General features: G+C 47.7%; 1 protein-coding gene across 2 annotated transcripts in view; it reads right to left on the bottom strand.

The window, feature by feature from the left end:
• The window catches only part of FERMT1 (FERM domain containing kindlin 1), a 107,359-nt gene extending 106,635 nt beyond the window's left edge, over positions 1–724 (bottom strand). Inside the window, exon 1 of one of the 2 annotated variants that reach the window (XM_075339310.1) lies at positions 628–724. The gene's annotated coding sequence lies outside the window, so the exon portion shown is untranslated. Of the gene's footprint in view, positions 1–549 lie in introns of both variants that reach the window. The other variant, XM_075339311.1, reaches the window with a different exon arrangement.
• Positions 725–13,802: the final 13,078 nt, after the last annotated feature.

Here is a 13,802-nt window from a genome sequence, read left to right as displayed (position 1 = left end):
GGTATATCCTAGTGATATGATACTGCTTATTGAGATAGGAAAATCCAATTAAATGAGTTGCCCTAGGCATTGTATAAGTTGTAATAATATGGTGGTTTCCACAACGCTGATTAAGATATATGGTATAGTGACTGCTCCATACAATCTAATAATGCAGTCAGAAGATTCTGTATTCTTGCACCCAGCTGAGCTGCCAGACTTCAGATCCCTACCGATCCAACATTCCTCACTTTTGTGCCAGATTTGCTAATTTTTTTTGACACTTTTTCCATTATTAACCCTAATATCTCATAAAACCCAAATCAAAATATTATCTAAAAATACTTCCTCCTTTGTAAATTTAAGAGGAAATTAGTAAATAGTAAAACCAAATATAGAAGTGAATGGTAAACATGAATACAATATAAAATGAAATAAAATAAGCTAAAAGATATACGTATAATGTAACACTAAAACATGTTAAACACCTGTGACCATAAATTGCAAAGCTAAGGCACCATTAAAACTTAGTGCCGCAAGTGATCTATATTTATAAGGTGACCCTCTTACCTTAAGACTAGTTCTATATACCTTGGAAGCCTTGTTTCCAGTATTGTGTGGTCATGGGCTTGTATAAAGTGGTCTCACCTTGTTTTCCTGTGTTCTTTTCGGTGCAATTCTGTGTCCACCTGAATTCCAATGAGAACAGGAACAAACACTTCAGGTAAGCAGCAATTCTTAATCTCCACCCAACTGTGACGAGGACAAGAGGAGCGAAGGGGGCAGGTTATGTGGCGAAGAAGTGCCCTCCACTTGTTATTCAATGTCCCGCCCAAGGTTTCTGGCACAAGCAAGCATTTCTGTGTCTACAGGTAACAGCATGTCAAAGACTAGACGCACAGCTTTACCGATATAGAAGATTATGAATTCTTTAAAAGCCTTGATATATGTATCTCCTTCGGTTTAAGCAGTAATCGCGAATAGTTCTGAACATTTCACAAATTCCTTCCTAGTATTATACCACTGCCAAGATTGCAGGAGGTGCAAACAATGTGGAGTGTGAATTGCTAAGAGCGCAAAGCTGTATCCTGAAGGCAAAGGATTTACAGATTGGACTTCAGCACCTGCGGGCTGCGTTCCTTTGTGTATTTAACTCTTTCTCCTGGTACGTCATCACAATACAGTTCTCGCTGCTTGCTGGGATTACTTTCCTTTTGTTAAATGACCTAGATTTTTTGCGTTAAATAAATATTTACATTTTGACAAAAATTTTTTCACATCACAATCTGTATTGCAATTGACACAGTGCTCAGTGGGACTTTTGTAGAGTCTAACTTTTTGTTGTTTTAGGAAACAACACATGTATAAAGCCACAATTGTTAGACCCCTGGCCTATCTTTTGTATTGAAGCATTTAATGAGCATGTGCAAAGGTCATTGTGTAAAGAGGGGGAGCAGGATCAGTTGTTGTTGTTGTCAATTGTGGAGCTTTTGTTTATCAGCTTTGTATAAGAGGTGTTAGATTTTATTGCAATCCTTCTATTAAAGAGAATCTGTCAGCAGGTTTTTGCTATTGTGACGTTGCACCCTGCAACGTGGGGGTACTCACTCAGCACGCGGGTTCAGGTAGACATGGGAGGCACTTTGCTTAAAACCTCAGGTTGCTTTGTTTAGACTGCCTAAAGCATATCGCCAGTACTGAAAACTAATGGCATTTACATGCAGGAAAACAGGCACATTTATAAACATCAGCCCTTCAGAGTCAGTCCAGCACATAAGTCCCAGCAGAGACTGACTTCTCAGAAGAGGTTTCCTCACCTCTGCACCCTGACCCCAGTCAGTATATCAAACCCTCACTCATGGGTTCATTCCTGGAGGTTTCAACCCAACTCCACACACAGACCATGTGCCAAATAGACTGACTCCATTCTAAAGCCATGTGGTCTGTCAGCCCCTTGTCAAACACACCCATGGGCGGGGTATGCAGGTAACCAGCCCCACCCATCTCTTTAGTTACCTGAAAGCCTCACCCTCTGAACACTGCAATGAATAAACTCTGGCACTACAGGTGCCAGCATTCCTGAGGCTCCCACCACTTCTGTGGTACATACCGCCCGTTAGCGATGTAGCCAGATGCCATCTCACACTATGCAGTCTAAGAACAACATAAAGTAATGGTTAAAACACTGAAATCATTGGTGTGTCACTTATTAGGATGTGTACTGTTATTTCCATGCCACAAAGGTTTTATCACCACGCGATTATCACTAGAGATGCGTGAACCTGAGGTTCGAGGTTTAAAGTACGGGTTTGGAAACCGACTACCAAAAGACAAAGTTCGGGTTTGAAGTTCGAGTGAGTTATGAGTGCAAACCACTCAAATGAGCAGCCCTATGCTTAGGTGCGAGTGATGCTTGGCCCTGTGCGAGTCATGTGCATTGTTTGAAAGGCTCATACTGAGGGTAAAATCAGCGTGATCTGATGTAATGTGTACACACACAAACAAAAAGAAAAACTCTGCCCTCCCTCCCCCAGAAGTGTTCTGCTTATGGCTGCCTGAATATGGGTGTAGACACAAACTGCCCAAATACTGACTTCTATGGAGGTTCGGATCAAGTCATGGTCAAAAACCGAACCTTATCTATGGTTCAACTGTGCCCTCCGAACCAAACTTCTGATGCTTCGGTCATATGTCATCACTGTCATGACCACAGAGCACAGAAGCCCTGGTCCAACCACACCACTCTTCTGATAAGCAGCTCACTGTCAATAGACAATGTATGCAGAGAGCTGCAATGTGGTCAGAGTTAGATTTTTGAGCTCTGTTACATGCTACATCTAAAGGCCACGTCTCACTAAGCAACATCGCTAGCAACATTGCTGCTGAGGCACGACTTTTGTGACGTAGCAGCGATGTTGCTAGCGATGTTGCTGTGTGTGACATCCAGCAACAACCTAGCCCCTGCTGTGCGGTCGCCGGTTGTTGTTGAATGTCGTGGACCATTTTTTAGTTGTTGCTCTCCCGCTGTGAAGCACACATCGCTGTGTGTGACAGTGAGCAGGGAGCCGGCTTCTGCGGACGCTGGTAACCAATGTAAATATCGGGTAACCAAGAAGCCCTTTCCTTGGTTACCCGATATTTACCTTCGTTATCAGCGTCCGCCGCTCTCACGCTGTCAGTGCCGGCTCCCTGCTCCCTGCACACATAGCCAGAGCACACATCGGGTAATTAACCCGATGTGTACTCTGGCTAAGAGTGCAGGGAGCCAACGCTAAGCGGTGTGCGCTGGTAACCAAGGTAAATATCGGGTTGGTTACCAAGTGCAGCATCGCTTCCACGCGTCGCTGCTGGCTGGGGGCTGGTCACTGGTTGCTGGTGAGATCTGCCTGTGTGACAGCTCACCAGCAACCCGTGTAGCGACGCTCCAGCGATCCCTGCCAGGTCAGGTTGCTTGTGGGATCGCTGGAGCGTCGCTTAGTGTGACGGTACCTTAAGAACTCTATGTCACAACTGCTTCATTTGGTAAATGAAGTGATACATTATTGGATTCATTGTCTCTTTTCCTACATTATGCTGCTCTCAGTTGAAGCAGTGAAAACCTGGTGACAGATTCCCTTTATAGAACCTTGTTAAAAAACTTTACAAAAGCTCTTGTGTCCAGTGTAAAGACTGCAGGACTACTATATTTTATTTATTTATTTTTTTTTTAAAATAAAGATCATGTTATGAAAAAAAAACAACAAAATTTGCTTAAAGTGTTTTAAAAATATGTCTAACACAACAACTTGATTTAAACAGTAGATTATATTCTGAGGGTAAGCTTCCCTTTAAGATCAATTACATATATTATTTCAATTTATTTTAGTTTTTAATAATCGATGGGGTCATAAATATCAGAGATGCAGGAGGCTGATTCCTGGCGTCATACACAATTAGTTGCTAGCAGCTCCAGCAGTGGCTGTATGTAAACAGTGTGATGGAGCAGAACACCAGCGCTTCTTCACACAGTTTAGTGATGGCTCTAGGGAACTAGAGATCCGCTCCATTCATGTAGCTAGGAGCTAACAGAGCTGGGTGCCATGTTTCTGCCTCACACTAATCTGTTATTAATATTCTGCCCCAAGAACAGGGTAGGTTATGGCCAAAATTCTGGAAAAATCCAGTGCTCATGATGTGTCAAAGCACCACTCCAGCCAATTTTTTTGCTTCAGTACTGGACTGGAGTAGTGCTTTAAATTTAATTTCTCTATCCCCTGTCTCATACTCACCTACCGGCAGCGTCACCATTTACCGACATCACTCTGGTCCCGCGGCACCATCTTGTGACAGTAACTTCTAACTGGCCATAAGTCAGAAGTTACGTCACAAACACTCAATGCATCTCTATGAGAGCCAGAATGAGGCCAGAACGAGGCTCTCATAGACTTAAGGGGGCTTTACACGCTGCGACATCACTAATGCGGAGTCGTTGGGGTCACGAAATTTGTGACGCACATCCGGCCGCATTAGCGATGCCGTTGCGTGTGACACCGATAAGCGATTTTGCATCGTTGCAAAAACGTGCAAAATCGCTAATCGGCGACATGGGGGTCCATTCTTCAAAATCGTTACTGCAGCAGTAACAAAGTTGTTCCTCGTTCCTGCGGCAGCACACATCGCTGCGTTTGACGCCGCAGGAGCGAGGAAGCTCCCCTTACCTGCCTCCCGGCTGCTATGCAGAAGGAAGGAGGTGGGCAGGATGTTACGTCCCGCTCATCTCCGCCCCTCCGCTGCTATTGGGCGGCGGTTCAGTGACGCTTCAGTGACGTCGCTGTGACGCCGCACGGACCGCCCCCTTAGAAAGGAGGCGGTTTGCCGGTCACAGCGACGTCGCCGGACAGGTAAGTATGTGTGACGGCTCTGGGCGATGTTGTGCGGCACGGGCAGCGATTTGCCCGTGTCGCGCAACAGATGGGGGCGGGTACCCACACTAGCGATATCGGGACCGATATCGCAGTGTGTAAAGTAGCTTTTACATTGATTTGTGACCTTCAGCATGCTCTATGAAACACTGGAGCTGCTAGCAGATCACAAATTGCTAAGACCGTCCAGAGTGGTGGTGATAGAATCTGAAGCCACCGGAAGGTGAGTATCAGACATGAGTCAGGGGACTTAGATTTATAGCCCCACTCCAGTGGTGCAATAAAAAATGCTGGAGTGGTGTTTTAATGAACACAGTCCAATCACGTGACTTATTTTAAAAGCATATACAGTTGCAGAGGAATGTTCTTGATTTGAAAAGAAGATACAAATAATATAAACAACAACATTGTTTGTAGCAATGCAAAAATGTTGGTAATTATCATGCAAATGTATTTTTATGAGTGATAGCAAAATTCCTGAAAACATTTTGGTGCATCTGGACCTTGTTTATGATAGTATCTTGTATCGTAAAGAAAGAGGAATGATAATGATGCGCTTGGAAAGCAGTGGTGGAAACAAGGAATAGGTTATCAATATTAGTGTAGTGGAAATCCCCTGTAACTCCTTATTGTTGGAGCTAGTTTTTTTCACTATTGTATTTTTGTTCTTTATTTTAAGCAACATAACTTTTTTTTACCTTTCTGTTGATGAAACTGTGAGGTTTTTTTTGCAAGGCTACACTATTTGTTTGAATACATACAACTTTTCTTTTTTCTTTTAGTTTCTTTTATTTATATAAAGAATGGTAAACGGCATGATTTAATATTTTATGTCGTGCATTATATATTTTGCAAACGGTTCTTAAAATATTTTTTTAAATATTTTTGTCGCCCTAGCGGACTTGAAGTATTTGAGTGTATTGTCATTTGAGTGATCTCCGGTTGCAGGTCTTAATAGGACAATAAAAATGGCCTGGTGACCTTTTTTAGGCACCCACCATAAATCTAAAAAAATGGACAGGTGCTGCTAAGGCTCCTTTCACACTTGCGTTGAATGGCTTCCTTTGCTATCCGCCACCTTGAGGAATTACGTTAACCATTGCAGGAAACCGTTTGATTCCTCATAGATCTCTATTAGCTACGGATAGCAACGGATGGCCTTGCGTTGCATCCATTAGCCAACGCTGCGTTGCATCCGCCTGGCAGATAGAACGCTGCATGTAGCTTTTTTCTGCGCTTGGCGGAGTGTGAAAAAAACGCAAACCTGCAGGTTTCCGTCGGCGTCCATTGTTTTTATAATGGACGCCTATGGTGGCGGATTCCGTTAGAATCCATCATTTGACTGATTCCGTTAACGCAACCATCTTTACACAACTGCGCATGCCCAGATGTGTAAAGTCAAGAAAAAAAAACACTAACGGATTGCGTTATTTTGTACGATCTGTTGCATCCGTTGTACCACTATATGCAACGTGTGGCGCCCCTGACCTGGTCAGGCGCCACTGAGTACTGCCCCCACACTGGGTGAGTGCAAACAGGTAATCCTGATGGCTGGAATAGTGTGTTGACACACAGACACATAGTGACTAGGTCTCACACATACCTTGAAGGGACCCCTGGGCAGACCCAGGAGGGGGCGTGGCCTCCATCTCCATTCGAGGGGTGTGGTAGGGAAGCTGGTTGCTAGGTTGCAGTGGCAGGCACAGAGGGGAGGCAGTAGTGAACCAGTCTGAAGTGAGGAATTGCAGTGTGCAGTCGCAGAAGGAGGACGTGCTCGGTGTCACTAGTCAGACCCTGCACGTGTGGGGGCTGTCGGCGGGGGAGTTCGGTTGCCACACAGTCAGCCTGAAAGACACCTCAGGAAGAAGCAAGATGATTGAGTACGGGGACTGCTGGTAGACCAGGCCTGCACAGGGAAACAGGTCCCTAGAGCAGCAATCCATTTATTCGAGCTGCTAAACCTGCCGGTGAGGGTGCTGGATGTGCCTCACCAACTAATACAGAGTCCGCAGCATCAGCAGCAATGAGGGGGCCTATAAGTGAGACAGGGCAAGAAGCCATCTTTACTTGGTCCACGCTGCCAGCAAACGGGCTAGAAAGGGGAGGAAAGGCAGATGCGACTTCCCTGGATGATTCCCGCAATACTTCAAGTCAGGGGTCATGTAAAACAAGAAGGGCTAGTCAGGCGAGTTGACAGTCCAGCCTAAAGGATACCTGGTCCTCCCTGCAGTTTGTCTCAGCATCGCCCGTGTTACCTCACAGTGAACAACTGAACGTGAGTAAAAACCGTGAAAGACATTCTGGACTGTGTGTGAGTTCTTCTTCGACCTGTGGTTCCACACATATATACCCCAGCCCCTGGGGCCAGCATCACTCTCGGGAGGCCACACCATCTAACTGCAATTACCATCAGCCCCAGACGCTCGCTAAACTGCAGTGGCGGTCACCCCTCACCCTGACCGCAAAACCGAGAGTGTCGTCACGACTCCTATGAAAGTGAACCTGACATACCTGTTGCCGGAAGGGTCCTTACAGAGAAGTCCCTGCAGTGTCCCGCAGGTGACAGTGGTGGACGACTCCTCTTCTGGCATTATGAACAGGATAAGGATTAGACCTGTTAAGACAGGTGACCGTGCGCCTTGGCGGTCCGATTGAAAAGTTTGAAGCGCCGCCATATTGCCACCGCAGAAAGCGCACTAAAGAAACGACAGCAGCCCGCGCAAAAATAAGGAACCGCCCACAAATGGGTCTGGCTACCCAGAGGCCCCTTGAACGCTCTGACCGAGTGCACAGAGAAGATGAGGGCGGATCTGTGCCTGGACTGCTGGAATATTCGAGTCCTATGAGAGGAGAGAGAAAGAAAAAAAAAGGCTGCAGCGTGACCAGAGCCTGGTGAGCAGCGACGGGGAGAAGATGGCTTCTGCAAGCGGTGAGCCAGTGAGTCGCCCACCACAGCGCTGCAGCGGTCGCCTGCGGGACACTGCGGGGACTTCTCTGTAGGGACCCCTTCTGGCAACAGGTATGTCAGGTTCACTTGTATAGGAGTCGTGACGCTCGGTTTTGCGGTCAGGGTGATAGGGGACCACCACTGCAGTTTAACGAGCGTCTGGGGCTGATGGTACTTGCAGTTAGATGGTGTGGCCTCCCGAGAGTGAGGCTGGCCCCAGTGGCTCGGGTGTATGTCTGTGGAACCACAGGTCGCAGAATAACTCAGTCTCAGTCGAAAGTGTCTTCCAAGCTGTTTACTCACTTTTTGCAGGTAGAGTGAGGCAACCCGGGCGATGCTGAGATGAACCTGGGTGAACCAGGTATCCTTCAGGCTGATATAGGGGTGACTGCTGACTCGCTTTCCTAGCACTTTTGGTTCGGTCAATTCCTGACATAAAGTACCGTGGGATTCATCCAGTGAAGTTGCAGCTGCCTTTTCTCCCCTTTCTGACCCATTTGCTGACAGCGTGGACCAAGGAAAAGATGGCTCCAGGCTCGATCCTCCTTATGGGCCCTCTCGTTGCTGTTGATGCTCGGGCTCTGTGATGGTTGGTGTGGAACCTCTAGTCCCACCACCTGCAGGATTTAGCAGACCACTAAATGGATGTCTGCCTCTAGGGACCTGTTCCCCGTGCGTACTTTCATTACCAGGAGTCCTCGTACTCAACTCCTTACTGCTCTCTTTCTTCGGGTGTTTTTCAGACTGACTGTGTGGCAATGTACTCCCCCGCCAGCAGCCACTACACGTGCAGGGTCTGAAAGTGTTCCGCTCTTTTAACCCACACTTCAGACTCGGCTGCTCCACTCCTACTCCTCTGACTGCCACTGCACAACTCCTTCTTTCAGCTTCACTACAGCACCACTAGCTGGAATGTGGAGGCCACGCCCCATCCTGGGTCTGCCCAGGGGTCCCCTCTAATGTGTGTGTGTGACCTTGGTAAAGTGTGCCTGTGCGTACATACCCTACTCAGCCTTTGGGATTACCTGTTTGTACTCACCCAGCATGGGTGCAGTACTCAGTGGTGCCTGACCAGGTCAGGGGCGCCACACCAGAACCAGGTACTGCCGCCTGGTGGGACTGGGAGCTCGCCCAGTTCTGTGACCGGGTGCAGGCACAGTCCCTCCAGCAAGTGAGGGAGTGGCGCTCGGAGCTGCGGGAGATGGCTGTGGCGATTCGGGCCCACGAGAGGTGGGCCGGGCGACCAGCGCCGTGCCAAGAGGTGACCACCAAGACACCCTTGCTGCTACCCTTGAGTGAGTCTCACACTGCCCCTGCCTGATCGGGTGTGCTGACCCCGCCGGCGCTGTCCCCCGAGGCCGATGTGATGCCTGCCGCAATGCCATGTCCGGCCAAACCAGACCAGGCTGCAGCAATGCCTTCTACCCCTGCCTGCAGACCAGAAGCGGTCACAGCGCCCCAGTTGCAGACTGGGGATGCTGCCCATAGGTTCCTGTCAGAAGCGGCCGAAGAGGCGGCTCAACTAAAAAAGGACTTCAAAACGCAGTTCCCGGCGCACCTGGTGGACAAGTACCTGGTCCCCAGGCTGCCATCCGGACCTGGAGCGGTCCCGGCACCCTCTGTGTCAGGGAAGAGTCCACCACCCTGGCCAGCTGATGAGAGCTCATCCCCGGAGCCGCTGTCAACGCAACCAGAGGAAGAGGAAGAACTAAAAGCCTTTATGCCCTGCATGCGTGTGACCTGGGAGCCTGCAGATGACCAGGTGGTGGTGATTCGAAGGCCAGCCCGCAGAGGACAGTGCCACGTGAGGACAAGGCATCACCCGGTGCAACCCCCCCCTGAGAAGGAGCTGGTGGCGGCTCGAGATCTGGAAGAAAAACAGTCCCTGCGACGAGCCAAGCACCAGGTCAGAGGTCCCCTCCACCGTGGAGTGGTAGAAGAATTCAACCGCAAAACGGGGTACAGCTTTATAGTGGAGGCTGGAGTCAAGGAGGGCATCTTTGTGTCCCGGCGGGATGTGCAGTCCCACCTTGGGAGATGCTGTTGAGTACACCAGACACCTGGGTGAAAAAGGCTGGTATGCCTTAGACGTTATGCAGTGCCCGAAGCCTACAATGGCAAGCCTAAGCTACTTCCTTACAGCTTCCACGAGGTCCCCAGAGTTACTGCCACTAGGGAATGCTAAAAATGTAAAAGTGGATGCTGAAGATGCTGATGGAGCTCATGATGAAGCACTAGAGACAGCTGAAAATGAAGGAATCCAGAACACTGAGAGTGTCAGCCCTAGTTTTGAGAGAAGAAACTCCATTTAAGTGTCTTAAAGAGAAGAAGAAAGTTAACCTGTTTAAAGTTACAGCAACGTTGGAAATGTTTAAGAAGATGCACCCACAAAAACTGTTGTGAGAACTATTTTAAGAATCCACCTGTTTAAGCACCTGGTTTTTGTGCACTTTGAAATTGGACCATAAGGTTATGAACTGGCTATAACCACAAACTCTCGCAGTGTAAGAAGTTACCCCAGAGGTACCTACCTAGAGCACGCCTGTTTATGGGGCCTGGCTCTGCACCACCAGGAAGCACGCCTGTTGAAGGGGCCTGCTGTCCAATAGCCAAGAGCATGCCTGTTTATGGGGCCCGGCTCTCCACTATGCGGAAGCGGGTACGCCTGTTTAACCACCATCCTCAGGAGAGGAAGATTGGAGGAAAGGCTGGGATAGAGCTGGCCCAGACCTGGTCACTAAAAGGACCGGTGACCTGCCTTCTGAGAGGTTTTTGGGTGGGTTACGGACTTGTGGGTGGAGGGTGGTGAAGAATGGTACCTGGTATAATGTTTTATAATGTTTTATAATGTTTTATGATGTTTTTATGTGAATGCTCTTCTATGTGGAAAAGTTGTTTTAAAAGTTTGCACTTTAAAATTTTTCTTGTCTTTACAGCCTGAGGACATGCTGTTGATAACTAAGGGGGAATGTGGCGCCCCTGACCTGGTCAGGCGCCAAAGAGTACTACACCCACGCTGGGTGAGTGCAAACAGGTAATCCTGAGGGCTGGAATAGTGTGTTGACACACAGACACATAGTGACTAGGTCTCACACATACCTTGAAGGGATCCCTGGGCAGACCCAGGAGGGGGCGTGGCCTTTATCTCCATTCATGGGGTGCGGTAGAGAAGCTGGTTGCTAGGTTGCAGTGGCAGGCACAGAGGGGAAGCAGTAGTGAACCAGTCTGAAGTGAGGAATTGCAGTGTGCAGTCGCAGAAGGAGGACGTGCTCGGTGTCACTAGTCAGACCCTGCACGTGTGGTGGCTGTCGGCGGGGGAGTTCGGTTGCCACACAGTCAGCCTGAAAGACACCTCAGGAAGAAGTAAGGTGATTGAGTACGGGGACTCCTGGTAGACCAGGCCCGCACGGGGAAACAGGTCCCTAGAGCAGCAATCCATTTATTCGAGCTGCTAAACCTGCCGGTGAGGGTGCTGGATGTGCTTCACCAACTAATACAAAGTCCGCAGCATCAGCATCAACGAGGGGGCCCATAAGTGAGACAGGGCAAGAAGCTATCTTTACTTGGTCCATGCTGACAGCAAACACGCTAGAAAGGGGAGAAAAGGCAGATGCAACTTCCCTGGATGATTTCCGGAATACTTCAAGTCAGGGATCATGTAAAACAAGAAGGGCTAGGAAGGCGAGTTGACAGTCCAGCCTGAAGGATACCTGGTCCTCCCTGCAGTTTGTCTCAGCATCGCCTGGGTTACCTCACAGTGAACAACTGAACGTGAGTAAAAACCGTGAAAGACATTCTGGACTGTGTGTGCGTTCTTCTGCGACCTGTAGTTCGACACATATATACCCGAGCCCCTTGGGCCAGCCTCACTCTCGGGAGGCCACACCATCTAACTACAATTACCATCAGCCCCAGACGCTTGCTAAACTGCAGTGGCGGTCACCCCTCACCCTGACCGCAAAACCGAGAGTGGCGTCACGACTCCTATGAAAGTGAACCTGACATACCTGTTGCCGGAAGGGTCCCTACAGAGAAGTTCCCCCAGTGTCCTGCAAGCGACCACTGCGGTGCTGTGGTGGGCGACTCACAACGCATCCGGTGCAGCCGTCACACAACGCAATGCAACGGATGCCGTTCAACGCAAGAGTGAAAGTAGCCTAATATGGTTGAGAAAATGCACAGGGCAAAGACACTTTTAACTCAAGCTGGGAGGAAGCTTCCTATAGCAGAAAGCTTCTAACTCTGGATGATGAAACATCATAGACTGTTATCTGACTTAAGTTTTTTTTAAAGTATTCTGTGTGCATGAGGCCTAATGAAGCCCCAAGGAAAATGTAAAAGTGGCTCAATCCAGCACAGGGCCCACGGGGGATTCCCCTGTTCCCATGTGGGCCAATCTGAGCCTGGACCATTGTGACCACTGATTGTTGTAGTTGTCCCATGCTTGAAGCAAATCAACAAAAATTGGTAATTACTGCCTGGATCGGCAAAGCATCGAAGAGGTAAACAGTGTTTCTGTATATCTTATAACTTTTCTTCCCAGAAACTGAACAATCTATTTGACACATGACTGTTAGGGAGAATATTCGCAGGTCTATGATCCCACTAACCTGTGAACACCCAAGAAACATTCCTTTACAGTTATTATTCCTCTTGCAGTGACTTCTCCAGATGTACAAGTAAATCAAGAGTAAGTATGCCAATGGTGCATCAGTGGAACGTGGTGAATAATACATTGCTGTCTGTATGGCTTGTTCTGGATAGTTTCTTCATAAAACTGCTATGAGCTGTGGGTCAGATATCATCTGTGGAATTACCAATTTAAACAAAAAATATGTAGAATTCAACTCCCCCTATGCTTCACTACCAACAAACTGTAAAATACTATACAGAATATTATGAAGCCCTAAATAAGATGAAGGAGCTGAACAGCTATTGCTCATTTCATAATGCTTTATGGTCAATCTTATTGTAATACAGGTGCACATCAAAAAATTAGACTATCATCAAAAAGTTAATTTATTTCAGTAATTCAATTCAAAAAGGCAAACACATTTTATATAGCGTCATTACACACAGAGTGATCTATTTCAATTGTCTATTTCAATTGTGTATTTCTATTAATATTGTTGATTATGGCTTACAGGCAATGAAAACCCAAAAAGTCATAATCTCAGAAAATTAGAATAATTATCACAAAATGCCTCCAAAGGCTTCCTAAGTGTTTCAAATGGTCCCTTAAGCCCCCGTCACATTTAACGTCTTACCAGCAATCCCGAAAATGATGTGACCTGATAAGGATCGCTGGTAAGTCGCTGGGAGGTCGCTGGTGAGATGTCTCATACTCAGATCTTACCAACGACGCAGTAACGATCAGCGACCTGTATAACGATCTCAGCGGGCGTTGGGACTGTGTTAGGAGGTTGTTGGTAGGCGTCAAACACAGCGATGCGTCCTGCCCAGCAGGACATCGCCTTTGAAGAAAATGGTCCCAACAATTCAGCAATGACTAGCGATCTCACAGCAGGGGCCTGATCGCTGGTAGGTGTCACACATAACGAGATCGCTGCTGCGTCACGAAAATGGTGACGCCGCAAGAATCTCGTTAGTGATCTCGTTAGCAATCTCGTTGTGTGTGACGGGGCCTTTAGTCTGGTTCAGTAGGCTACACAATAATGGGGAAGACTGCTTATTTGACAGATGTCCAGAAGGCAGTCATTGACTCACTCCACAAGGAGGGTAAGCCACAAAAGGTCTTTGCTAAAGAAGCTGGCTGTTTATAGAGTGCTGTATCCAAGCATATTATGGGAAGTTGAGTGGAAAGAAAAAGTGTGGTAGAAAAAGGTGCACAAGCAACTGGGATAACCGCAGCTTTGATAGGATTGTTAAAAAAAGGCCATTCAAAAATTCAAGGGAGATTCACAAGGAGTGGACACTGCTGGAGTCAGTGCTTCAAGAGCCACCACACACTGATG

This window comes from Anomaloglossus baeobatrachus, chromosome 3 (assembly GCF_048569485.1).
Source record: "Anomaloglossus baeobatrachus isolate aAnoBae1 chromosome 3, aAnoBae1.hap1, whole genome shotgun sequence".
NCBI lineage: Eukaryota > Metazoa > Chordata > Amphibia > Anura > Aromobatidae > Anomaloglossus > Anomaloglossus baeobatrachus.
Note: the sequence above shows the minus strand (reverse complement) of the source record. Positions and strands in the feature narration are given on the sequence as shown.